Source organism: Tachysurus vachellii, chromosome 11 (assembly GCF_030014155.1).
Source record: "Tachysurus vachellii isolate PV-2020 chromosome 11, HZAU_Pvac_v1, whole genome shotgun sequence".
Taxonomy (NCBI): domain Eukaryota; kingdom Metazoa; phylum Chordata; class Actinopteri; order Siluriformes; family Bagridae; genus Tachysurus; species Tachysurus vachellii.
Window position 1 is genome coordinate 25,537,547 of NC_083470.1, and position 13,718 is coordinate 25,551,264.

Sequence of the window (13,718 nt, forward strand, 5' to 3'; positions counted from 1 at the left end):
TTATCATGTCAATAACTAAATGTGTTATTTACACAAAGTGATTCTGTTTGTCCAAGATGGCTGCCTCTATAACGTTCAGAACACTGTGTAGTTCAGTTCATGTTTACAGATGACTGTAAGTAACACGGGGGACACGGTGGCTTAGTGGTTAGCACGTTCGCCTCACACCTCCAGGGTTGGGGGTTCGATTCCCGCCTCCACCTTGTGTGTGTGGAGTTTGCATGTTCTCCCCGTGCCTCAGGGGTTTCCTCCGGGTACTCCGGTTTCCTCCCCCGGTCCAAAGACATGCATGGTAGGTTGATTGGCATCTCTGGAAAATTGTTCGTAGTGTGAGAGTGTGTGTGTGCCCTGTGATGGGTTGGCACTCCGTCCAGGGTGTATCCTGCCTTGATGCCTGATGACACCTGAGATAGGCACAGGCTCCCCGTGACCCGAGGTAGTTCGGATAAGCGGTAGAAAATGAGTGAGTGAGAGAGTGATTGTAAGTAACACAGTGTCCTAAAGCACATGTTACCTCACTTTAGAACTGGTTTGAGTTAGAGATTTACAGAACAGATCTGCGGTCGGACAGCAAGTCCGCTACATGTCGAGCTACTTAATTTTGGCTTGACAGTGTATAACCGATACATTAACAGTTAACAATATGTATAACATCTACATCTAGATCGATTAAACCCTCATAGCGATACCTTATCTGTGGTACATATCCACCTGCCATCGCAGGAACAAGCCATAGGAAAAGTTAACAAAAGTAACCCTGCCTTTTTTCATTCATCTTCTACCGCTTATCCGAACTACCTCGGGTCACGGGGAGCCTGTGGATCTCAGGCGTCATCGGGCATCAAGGCAGGATACACCCTGGACGGAGTGCCAACCCATCGCAGGGCGCACACACACACACCCTGCCTTTTTTTTTGTCCTAATTTGGTCAACATACAGTAGCTTTTCGTATGAGTGTGTCATCAAAAATCCAAAGTGACAAACTGGGGGATTGATCCATCAGCCCTTTCCTCTCTGCTGCACTCAGTCTTAACGCACTGCTCTGGCTGCTCACGTCCATCTGTGGGAAAGCTGATGTCCATGTCTTTCAGCACTGTGCAGCTCATAATAAAGATGTCTGAGCAGCAGGGGAGAGGAGGGGAGGAGTAGGGGAGAGGGGCAAAAGAGACGTGTAGAATTGTCCAGCTCCAGGCAGGAAGTTGATGCTGGATTGAGTTGAGCCATTGTATGTGAGAGAAGGACCACCTCCATTTCTTCTACTTCTTCTTTTTTTATATATATATATATATGTGTGTGTGTGTGTGTGTGTCTTCTCTCTCTGCGACCCCCACCTCTACCAACCGTTCGAAAGAACAGCGTCTGATAATGAATGAAGAAAAAGAGAGAGAGAGAGAGAGAGAGAGAGAGAGAGAGAGAGAGAGAGAGAAGAGGGGGTGGCGACATGGTCGAGAGAGAAAGAATACATTTTAATGTGTTTCTTTCTTTCATTGGGGGGTTGGACAGCCCTCTTTATCGTGACTTGCATCCCACCTCTCACCTCACTCATTGAGTACTTTAGGGGCATCCTGTGACCTTTGACCCCCAGGACAATAGGGGCCGGGATGTTTCCCAGTGTGTTTGGTGCTGGACGACAACAGGAACACGAGGGCGCTCATGGGAAAGCAACTGTTTACTGTGTGACAGGATGAGAGGACCCTTCTCTTACCACATATGTGTGTGTATGTGTGTCAGAGAGATTGCGTAAGTGTACAAGTGTGTAAGTGTGTAAGTGCCTGCACATGCATTCCATTGCACACACTCTTACCTCCGTACATGCATGTGCAGGTACTTGCTTGAACACACACCTACACACACACACACAATTACATTTTTACATGCTCAATTCATCATAAAAGCATAAACAATAACAAGATAATATGTAAACAAGGCCAAGAAAACACACACACACACAATGTCATATGCAGAACAAACATTCTACATATGCTTCTAAATATGAAGTTATGCATGTGTCCACCACATAACACATAATTTAATAACACAGGAAGGAACATATGAGGGCAAGGTGAAACACACACACACACACACACACCCACACACACACACACACACACCCACACACACACACACACACACACACACTCACGCACACACAAGCTTGTCCAAACACTCCTTCTATACAGACACTGATTTGACTATATTGCCCATCATATAAATCACATTGGGACGCACTGGGACGAAAAAAAAAAAAACGGACAGCTCACATACCTATAGAGAGGCAATAAGAAATGATGCAGAAAAAAAAACTAACAGTACAAATGTGTGTGCATGTGCACAATATGCCAAGACACACCTGCACACCCGTTTAATCGTGTAATTATCCAATCAGCCAACCATGCGGTCTATAGCCAACAAGTCTATATATTGCTTCTAGTTCAGTCCAAACACTACAGACATGCGCACATAGCCTTCTTTGCTGTATCAAAAAAATGATCTAATATAAAATCAACACAATTCTGAACCGATATACATTTTTTAAACTGTATAGGGAAAAAAAATAGAAACATGCAGTAACTGTAACATGCAGCCATTTTTTACACGTCCTGTCAGCTGCAGACTCTGTTCAGTTCAGAGGAATCTGGTGATCGGTATCACTGAGAGCATGAGGGATTCCGACACCTGCAGCTCCATAAACAAGACGTAACACAACCCAGACGGTTCGGAACTCTCTCTCGTTACCTATATATATATGTGTGTGTGTGTGTGTGTGTGTGTGTTTGTGTGTAAAGTTTAGCGGCACAATAAGATCCAGTTTCATTTCCAATTACATTTCAGCTCCCCAGGCCGTTCCCTCGTAACGGGAGCTCTGTCACCGTAAAATGCTTTGACATCTCTTTTCCTCTGAGTTTCTCCTCCGAGTGCAAGTTTTGGACCATTTTCCCCTCATGGTACGCCCTCCCAATTTTGATTGAGGCTTTTATGTCAGGGTTCAAACGCCTGCTCACCCCTTTTGTTGTCAATATCTAATAAAGCACAAAGCCTGCTCTTCTCTTTTTCTATTTTCTTTTTCTTCTTTTTTTTCTCTTTTTGCTGTGGCTTTTAGTCAATAAATCTTGTTTTTCTTGCCTGTGTTTTGTTTTTCTTAAAGAGCAGCACTGTAACCTCCCCCCCTACCAACACACCATCACCACCACCGCTCTGAGGAATACAAAACGGCTATAAATGCAGCCTTTCATGGAGGTACAGTCTTCACGGGGAGCTCCAGCCTCGTCCAAGGCCTCCTCTGAGTAATAGGCCTGTTTAGATTTCATTACCCGGGTGCCATTTCATCTGCTTGTACTTACAGCTACACGGGCCACTTGTCTACTACATGGCGTAGTGAAGAAACACGCGGACTGTTCTGGAGTGCGAGTGTAAATCATAGATACGCATCGTCTGCTGAGTGAAGTTACATTTAGATGTAATCACTGGAGTTGACGGCCAGCACAGAGCCACACTGCTGCTCCTGCTAATAAACATTTCAACAACGATTTTTACATCCAGACTGAACTGAGACACACCTAGACACAGGAACACTGAGCGGACATTGTGAAGTGTGGCTCTAAAGTCTAAACCGTTTAAAGAAATGTCCTGGTGAAAAATCGCATTCAAGGCGATGACACAAAGCAGGTTTGGTGTCTGAAGTTAACTACGAATCTTTTGTTTGCTTGCTTTAAACAACGTAATAGAAAAGCTACTATTCTGTACAACAACAGTGACAGAATCTGTTACAGGAAAATAATATTTCATCAATGGAGTTATTTGTTATTGATTATTTGTTTAGTTGATTACTTAAAAATGTCTACCTCAGAAACTAGCATACAGAAAACAGTCTACCACTGAAACTAGCTTTATAAAAAAGTCTACCTCAGAAATTAGCATTATAAATAAGTCTACCTCAGAAACTAGCCTGTATAAAAACATACTACCTCAGAAACTAGCTTTATAAAAAACAAGTCTACCTCAGTAACTAGCGTTATAGAAAACAGTCTACCTCAGAAACAAGCATTATAAAAAAGTCAACCTCAGAAACTACCATTATAAAAAAAGAAACTAGCAGAAACTCAGAAACTAGCTTTATAAAAAACAGTCTACCTCAGAAACTAGCTTTATAAAAAGAAGACTACCTAAGAAACTAGATTCATAGAAAAAAGAGTACCTCAGAAACTAGCATTATAAAACGTCTACTTCAGAAACTAGCATTATAAAAAAAGTCTACCTCAGAAACTAGCATTATAAAAAAATGTCAACCTCTGAAACTAGCTTTATTAAAAAAAGTCAACCTCAGAAACTAGCTTTTTAAAAAGCAGTCTACCTCAGCAACCAGCATTATAGAAAACAGTCTACCTCAGAAACTGGTGATACAATTTTTATCAACTATTTTATGTGCATATTATAATTTTAATTATTTATGTTTAATACACTGTTTTAGTGGCGGTAAGACTGTTTTAGTGGCGGTTTATGTATTATAAAAATGTATATTAGAATCATGTTTGTCATTATAAAAAGTGTACCTCAGAAACTAGCATTATTAAAAATGTCTACCTCAAAAACTAGCATTATAAAAAATAAACAACCTCAGAAACTAGCGTTATAAAAAATAGACAACCTCAGAAACTAGCATTATAAAAATGTCTACCTCAAAATTATGAGGTAAATGGCAAAAAAATGGCAACCAGCATATATCTAGCATAGCTTTACATAACAACATAACAACTGATTTCACCCAATTCTGATGTTGCTTCTCTAGCTGGACTGAAAACCTCCATCATTATTGTCCTGATCTAACAGAAGTGACGCTGGGGAAGGGAGGTGGACATCGTAGCATTCATCCAAAGCAGATGTAGGATCTTCAGCTATGGTTGAGAGTACAAGCGGCCTCAAGTCTGAAGATCTGGATGGGGTTTGAGGCAGAGATTTATAGCAAAGGTTTCAGGTGAGACAGACTTCCAATACTTGTTAGCAGCTAAGCCACTTAGCTACACTTCACAGAATAACACCATAACTAGCGTTATAGAAAACAGTTAAATTCCCAAGCTAGCACTATGGAAAGCAGTCTGACTAAAAAAGAGTCTAGCTGTCAAACTAGCGTTATAGGACACAGTCGAACTCATTGCTTCTTAGCAGAATTAGCCCCTTAGCTGCTCTTCAAACTTCAGTCACCAAACCTGTTTTAGTGAACTGGCTGCATGTAGCATAGCAGAGAACTCTGGGTTCATTAAGTGTCACTTAAATCTGAATCACTTTACATTTTAGTTTTCCTTACTACAATAGACTACCATGCTTCGTGTGTGTGTGTGTGTGTGTGTGTGTGTGTGTGTGTGTGTGTGTGTGTGTGTGTGTGTGTCTGTGTTGAGTGCATCGTGTGTGGCTCTGTAGCTGTTTGTGTGTAAAAGAGGATTTCCCTCTTTTGTTCCCTGAGGAAGCCCACTAGCTGTCCGACTTGCTTTAACTGTCATTCACACTGAGCTAAAGAGCACAAATAGCAGCGCTAATGTACGCCGCTAAAGCTGTCAGTAAACTCAGGCTGCGATTAGCAACGGGGTCAAAGTGGAATGCTAATAATCCCTGAAACCTTTTAGCCTGCTTCAGCATGCTGATTGATTTTAACATATTTTAACTCAATTGGTATTTTCACTTGTCACAGGTTTGATTATGTGTAAACTTACCTCAGGTACAGATAAGAACTCAGTAAATCCCCCTCAGATTACCTGTAATGGGGCGAATCATTCCAATAAACAGGCTAGCCGGCAAACTAGCATTAGATTAAACAGGCTTAGAAAATAAAATTAAGCAAACTAAATCACTGAATAGCGTTATAGAAATGAGTTTATCTCCATAATTTGTGTTATAGAAAACAGTCTACATCAAAAACTAGCATTACTGAAAACAGACTACCTCAGAAAATAGCATTATAGAAAACAATTTACCTCAGAAACTAGCGTTAAAGAAAACAATTTACCTCAGAAACTAGCGTTAAAGAAAACAGTCTACTTCAGAAACTATTGATACAATTTTTATCAACTATTTTATGTCCTTATTATAATATTAACGCAACCAAACTGTTTTGGTGGCAGTTTATATCATATATCATAGTAAAGTCATGTTTGTCATATCGCTCATGGTCACTGTACTGCAATTCTAAAGCTACACAGCCTCGCCACCATCCTGCTGCATACTGAACACACACACACTTCCTCAGAGCCTGCAGTGTTTTCCTTTTCCCCACTCCACTGAGTCCCTACGTCACTCACAATGAGGACATGATGGACTCTTGATGAGCTAAAACTACAATAAAATCCACTCTAGCAGTTAGCTAATACGTGACCCAGGGCCACTCAGTGATGAAGTGATGGAGTCTGTTTGTTCTACTGCGCCTCTGAAATGATTACAGACTCTATTTTTTTTTATTTAGACTTAAATCGCAAGAGTAGAGAGAATTGCTGTACGGCTTGTTTTAGATTAAGTTTTCCATGACTATCTCTAATGAAATGTTTTGCTGTTTGTGTGTGTGTTTAATCTTGATTCCCCGCCAGTTGTGAAGGAAGGAGAGAGAGAGAGAGAGAGAGAGAGAGAGAGAGAGAGAGAGTATAATTGTTTAATGATGTAATGCTGTACAGGACAATGGGCCTCTTTATGAGTCTGAAAGGTGTTAAAAGTTTCCCCAAATGTCCTGTTTAGTCTGGACTTCTCACAGTCACCCCCCCACTCTCTCTCAATCTATCTCCCTCCCTTATCTGTTTTTCATTCTTTTTCTCTGTTTCTTCACTTTGTGTCTCAGTCTCTGTCATTTTTATCTCTTCATATCTCAGTGTCTCTCTTTTGCCCCCCACCTCTGTCTCTCTTTTTTCCCCACGCTCCTCTTCCTATCTTACTCTGTCTCTTTTTTGTCCCCTTCTCTCTTTCTCTCTCTTTCCCTTTCCTCCCTCTCTTTTGTTCCCCCCACCTCTCTCTGTCTCTCTCTCTCTCTCTCTCTCTCTCTCTCACACTCTCTCGCGTTCTCTCTCTCTCGCGCGCACTCAAGCTCTCTCTCTCTCTCTCACACTCACGCTCTCTCTCTCTCTCTCTCTCTCTCTCTCTCGTACTCACTCTTTCTCCCTGTCTCTCTTTGCCTCTGGCACCTCCTGAACAAACACACAAAATCACACAATCCCATTTACTTTTCAATTACCTCAAACTCACAAATTCCTCACTTTACAGCCTGGGATATCGCTTCATCAGCAAAATGTTAGCTTGTTAATGGCTCAGCTCGCTGCTGTGGCATTTTATAGGCAGATATAAATACTTTACTTTCTCGTGTGTATATATTTAAATTGTTAAACATATTGATTGTGACTTTACGTGAAAGGCTAAGTCTCGAGCTGCTTTCACTTTGGAATGCGAGCCACGGATTTGCTGCCATTTTCCTGTGGAAGTGGCGTTGAATAATAAAATTTCAAAACTGTCCTTAATGTGTCATTTAAAGTGTTTAAATGAGACTACATGGATCAATAAACATTAATAAATTTTGTTGTTTTGACCAGAAAACCTCAACACCTTTCCACTCATTAAAAACCTGCCAATCTTATGAATATGCATGAGTATGCAAATAAGAATGTGTTCCTTTCATCCCTATTGGTTATCTAGTGAAAAACAGTTAGCTGCAGGTCGATGAATGTGTTTTTTTAATGTGTGCCGCTATAGCTAACTATTAAAAAAGACGTACGAACAATATTCTGGTGGTGTTTTCTGATTTTGCAGTGACAATCTCTACATGAACGGAATTTATTCTGTGGGAATTTATTCTGTTAGGTGGGCAGGGATAACATTGGGTGGTACCTGTGTAAGGAATATCCTCCTCACCAATCACAAGGTGGAAGCACGTCATAGTCATGTGACTCAGGCACATTTAGCATGTTTCATGCATTTATTCCAAATAAACAAATGACCTACCAATAATAAACAAAGCAGCTCTGTCAGTGTAAATAAGTTCCAGCTGTTATTCTGGCCTAATAGAGCTCGTTTGTACTCGTTCATATTATGGTTTCTGTAGTGACAGCTCACTCACAGAGGCGCGTACGATGGACACTCCACTGCCACAAATTATGTTTAATGATGAAAAACCTAGCTAACATAGTGACTTATCTGTAGTGACTTATCTGTAGTGACTTATCTGTTGTGACTTATCTGTAAGGTGAAACATGTTTAGCGAAAGTTCATGGAAGGAGTCTCCATTGTCGGTGGTTTTCTGTACCAGTCAGCGAGTATTATAAAAGCTTCAGGACAGAGATGTTTACGCTTTCCGGCTTCTCTAAACCATGACAGGCTATGCTGGATTTTTTCACTTATTACGTTCAGGGGAGTGAATAAAGAAAGGACGGAGAAGAAAAGTCCCTTCATAGCTGCTATCATGTTAGTGACAACAGAAAGATGAATTTAAAATGGTAAAAAAGAAAAGCATGAGGTGGTGTTGATGAATACGTTTCTGTGGCATAAATGGGGAAAAAAACAGATTCAGTGTGAACCAGAGTCATGGGAAGTTTTCCTTTTTGTGTTATTCCACATTCAATTATAGCAGTTCTAACCGTGTTAACCAGGTTGTTTATCCCTTTTTCTACTCGGAGGGACGTTAGAAAGAAGACACTTGGGGAAATTATGATGCACAATCAACTAAACAGAAAAAAATCATTACAGCCACAATGGCTCGATTTCTGACATGGCGATTCAGCTTCGCCGGGCCTCGCCGAACTCGACCTTGTAAAAAAAAAAAATAGGAGAAACGAAGGAAGCGAGGAGTTGTTAGCGCACGACCCCCTACCACTAAATCAGTCCCTGCTCTTCACCAAGACCCAATTAAAACCATTAAGCGCCAAGGGAGATTTGGTCCTGGAGCCTGTTAAAGCTCAACAACGCTGTTTACGCCAGAGCTTTATGATGTTGACTCATGTGTGGAGGAGAACCGCAAATCCCAGCATGCTTCGTGGCAACACGGATCCCACTGAGTGAGGAAATCTGCACATTCAGACCCTCCCCCCACCCGCCTGCAACTTATATGGGCTACGTAACTCGCATCCTAGGCTAACGCGTTAAAGTCAGCGATAGTCTGTAGATCACTTTTTATGGAGAACTATTTAAAAAAATGTATTCATTCAAACCAGAACGTGTTAAAACAGACGCACCTGGACGACGATCCGATGTTTCACAGAGTCTTCATGGTGCTCGTAAATTTGTCGCCGTTCCCATAAAAAGGTGGTGGTGGTGGTGGTGGTGGTGGTGGGGGGGGGGGGGGGGGGGGTTGGGGGGGACCATATCAGGATGTTATTTCTCCAGAAGCGTCATTATGAGAATTTTTACCAGAGTACAGTTCATTAGGGCTTTATGTTACATCATCTAGTGTGATGAGAAAACCAGATATATGGGGATGTACAGTGCGAATAAAAACATTGAAACACTTCATACAGAAATCTGCTTCATTAATAACTACAGCGTCTATGTTTCTTTCTTTCTTTCTTTATCTATTTATCTATTTATATAGGTTTTTCCTGGTTTTAATGTGGCGATTAATCTTACTACAAATCCGTGTTTCACTTTGAAAACTTTTGGAAAATATGTAACAGTCAAAAATTATTTCAACGAATTTAATTTTATTTGAATCGCACTTTTAACAATGGGCACTGTCACGAAGCAGCATTACAGGAGTATAAAAATTCAGAATAAAAATGACAAGCATTCAGATTTCAATTTATACCGATCCATATGGAGCTTCTATAACTGTATAAGTGGAATTGTGTAAATTGATGTTTAACGGATGTGCAAAAAGACAAAAAAGGAAGGAGGCTAATCGTAATAGGCTCCAGCGTTAGAGTATTTACGGTAGAGCTGCTACTCCAGCACTTACGCTAAAGCTATAACCGGGTATAAAACAGATTTTTTTTGTCTTTGCTGATAAAAAAAAAAAAAAAAAGGAAAAATGCTGTAATATGTCAGAGAGTATTTAAAAAAATACATGTTTTTAGACATTTTTATTCATTTCCAGCTTAAGAAGTTTTAAGATCTGTGAAGTTAAACTCTGTGAATTAAACTCTGAAATAAAGTCAGTGACAAACATTTGAATAAAGAGAAATCCTACTTGAATTTGCCTGAGGTTAACATTTAGACAGAATACTGTACGAGCTCATTTCTTGTAGTGTTTGTTGTTGTTAAATAAAAAAAATCTTGCAGTTAAGGTAAAATAAAAAAACGTGTAGATTTTCAATTTGTCCAAGCGGTTCTTCGAGTGTGGTTCATCCTGTGTCCCAGCCCTAAAGCCACTGAAGGTAGATTTTATCAGCCGGTGAGAGCGGATAAATGTTGGCTTGCGTTGATTAAAACCGTACACACAACACGGTACAGAAATGAAATTCATCTGAGCGGTTTAGATCTGCGATTAGGATTTTTATGTATTTGATTTCCTGAGCTAAGACGAAAATGTGCATTAAATTGAAATTGTTTTCTTGTCTTTTCTGCGTGTGTGTGTGTGTGTGTGTGTGTGTGTGTAGGAATGCCATCTGTCTGCGACGACTGCTTGACATCAATCCGTCCTTTGACAAGACAAAAGGTTCATGAACTCGGCTCACACACAGACACACGGACACTTGGGCACACAGCATGCGCAAACAGAATTAAATCAGCGCTAAAGGAAATGGATCGCTGAGGAAGGCATGACTGCCGTGAGGATAATAGCCGTCCCTCATCAGCTCAATTCTCACACACACACACATGCACACACAGGCTGAGATTGTACCCAGAAGTTGCTGAGCACATCATAAACATGAGAACCAGGCCTGTGCTATATGTGTGTGTGTGTGTGTGTGTGTGTGTGTGTGTGTGTGTGTGTGTGTGTGTGTGTGTGTGTGTGTGAGAGAAAACGTAATCCAATCAGGGACGAGCCGTGGCCTGATTCTCTCTAACATACAAGATTTAGTGTAATGCCAACACTTCTTATAATTCACGATGCATGATAGTCACTCTGAGGAACAAACCTGTGGACATTAAGGTGGAGATGAAGGTTAAAGTAAAGGAGAAGATGTAGGTGAATGTGGAGATGAAGGTGGAGGTGAAGTTGGGCATGAAGTTGAAAATAAAGGAGAAGATGTAGGTGAATGTGGGAGTGAAGGTAGAGGTTGGGGTGATTTTGGAAGTGAAGAAGTAGGTGGAGATGAAGGTGATGTGATAAAGATGGAGGTGAAAGATTAGGTGAAGGAGGAGATGAAGGTGGAGGTAAACAAGGAAGTGGAGGTGATGGTGTAAGTGAAAGAGGAGAAGAAGATGGAGGAAGAGGTGGAAATGAAGGTGGAGGTGATGCTGTAGGAGGAAGTGGAGATGAAGGTGGAGATGACGGTGTAAGTGAAGGAGGAGATGAAGGTGGAGGAAGAGGTGGAAATGAAGGTGAAGGTGACACTGTAGAAGGAGGTGGAGATGAAGGTGGAGATGACGGTGGAGGTGGTACTTCACTTACTTCAGTATGCCAACATGTGTCCAGGTACAACACACTAACACAAATGATGCCTGATGATGATGATGATGATGATGATGATGATGATGATGTCATACATGAAGTAAGCATCCCTCTGGTTCCCTTTATGAAAAGGTCAATTGGATTTTTCTATCAGCTTTTGGATTATAGCAGAAAATAAACTATATGATCAACAAAAGTTTATGATTCTTACATGAGTTTATATTTTGTTCATATTCACAAATAATGAAGCTTGAATTTTTTGCGACTTTACTGGCTGTAGGTGATGAATTATAGGTCATAACTTACCGGTATGTCCTGGTCCTCTTTAATACCCTTTAGTACTATAAAAAGACTAATTAGTCAACAGTAGGGGGTCACGGTGGCTTAGTGGTTAGCACGTTCTCCTCACACCTCCAGGGTTGGGGGTTCGATTCCCGCCTCCACCTTGTGTGTGTGGAGTTTGCATGTTCTCTCCGTGCCTCGGGGGTTTCCTCCGGGTACTCCGGTTTCCTCCCCCGGTCCAAAGACATGCATGGTAGGTTGATTGGCATCTCTGGATAATTGTCTGTAGTGTGTGTGTGTGCCCAGTGATGGGTTGGCTCTCCGTCCAGGGTGTATCCTGCCTTGATGCCCGATGACGCCTGAGATAGGCACAGGCTACCCGTGACCCGAGGTAGTTCGGATAAGCGGTAGAAAATGAATGAGTGAGAGAGTAGTCAACATTGAACGGTGAAATTTAAACATTGTTTATTTTCTAGAGTTGAAACATCCATGTGAACATCTTCCACCTTGATGGATGATTTAATTAAACAGTTAAGAAAGACACATGTAGATTTAAGAAAAAGAAACAATTGATTGCAAATGTGAGACAACAATTTTTGACCTATTATCACGCAAGGTGCCGAAACTTTTTTAACGAAGTTGACTGTTTTTGTGGTTGGTTTTGTTTTTTTTTCCTCACAGTAATTCAGAATTAGGGAAACGACATCTCCACGATGGTCACTGAGTTAATTTGATGCTCCTGGTCGCAGCGTTTGGGCCACGAGCCGAGAGCGCGAGCAAGTGCCACGGGAGTTAAACATACTGTCTGCACTGTAAAGGACTTTAATTGGATCGTTCAGACGCCTGTGCCAGCGAAGGCCATTTGAGATGATTGTGAACATGTGTGTGGTGTTTAAAGAGGTGTAAAAATCGCTCAGCGGAGGCGTGTGGAGCTGAAGAACCTCGCTATGAATCTGAGTCATAAAGAATCACCACGCTGTCCTTTTCTGCATCCTGTTAGAACTGATGTGTGGAAAGTGAACAAACAGGCAAAATCCAACAAACACACATACACACACAAGAGTACAAGAATAATTGTGTTTTGTGTTTCAAGGGAAGACTGAGGTTGCTTTATGCCACAGAAGATAGGGCCATTCTTAGTTCGATGTCACTCCAGGGCAAAGTTCTGACCCACACACACACACACACACACACACACACACACACACACACACACACACACAGCACTCATACATCACTCCAAGGCCTGGGGGCAGCCAGCGGTGAAAGTGGACACCCTGAAATACCGCAGCACGTTCACGGTAATCTAAGACTGGGGGGAAAACAGAGTGTGAGAGAGTCTCTCTAATTTTACTGCCCTCCTCCCCTAATATGCACACACACACACACACACACACACACACACATACACACACAAAGACGTTTTTAAACCTCTTCGAGAACTCTTCTGTGGTGTGATTATTTTATATTTGTATTTGATTCTATCTAAAACTCATGTCTCTGATATTAACCGATTACACACACGTCTGGATTTTGTAATCAGATTTCAATCAGTTACAAAAGAATGTGCTTACTTTTATGAAGATTATTAATGTAATTGCATTTTCCCCTCAGCACACTGACCTGCTTGGAGAACCAACAATCCTATTTTTTATTTTTTTTTGTAATGCTGTGGTGAGGTCGTGAGCCCACGTGCTCTCCAGACGCAATGCTAATCACGTTATCATTATCCAATTTGGTGAAATGTAAAGCTGTGGTGCTCAGCACTTTGCTGGTAAATTCGCTGGATGTTTTCATGTTAAAATCACAGAAGTGTCTGAGAATTTTAACCCATTACAATAATCGCTCATAATAAATTAGTTTAAAGGTTACAACAGCATTAAGAGCAAGGAAGGAAAAAAATGTATTGTGAACGAGTTCCTGC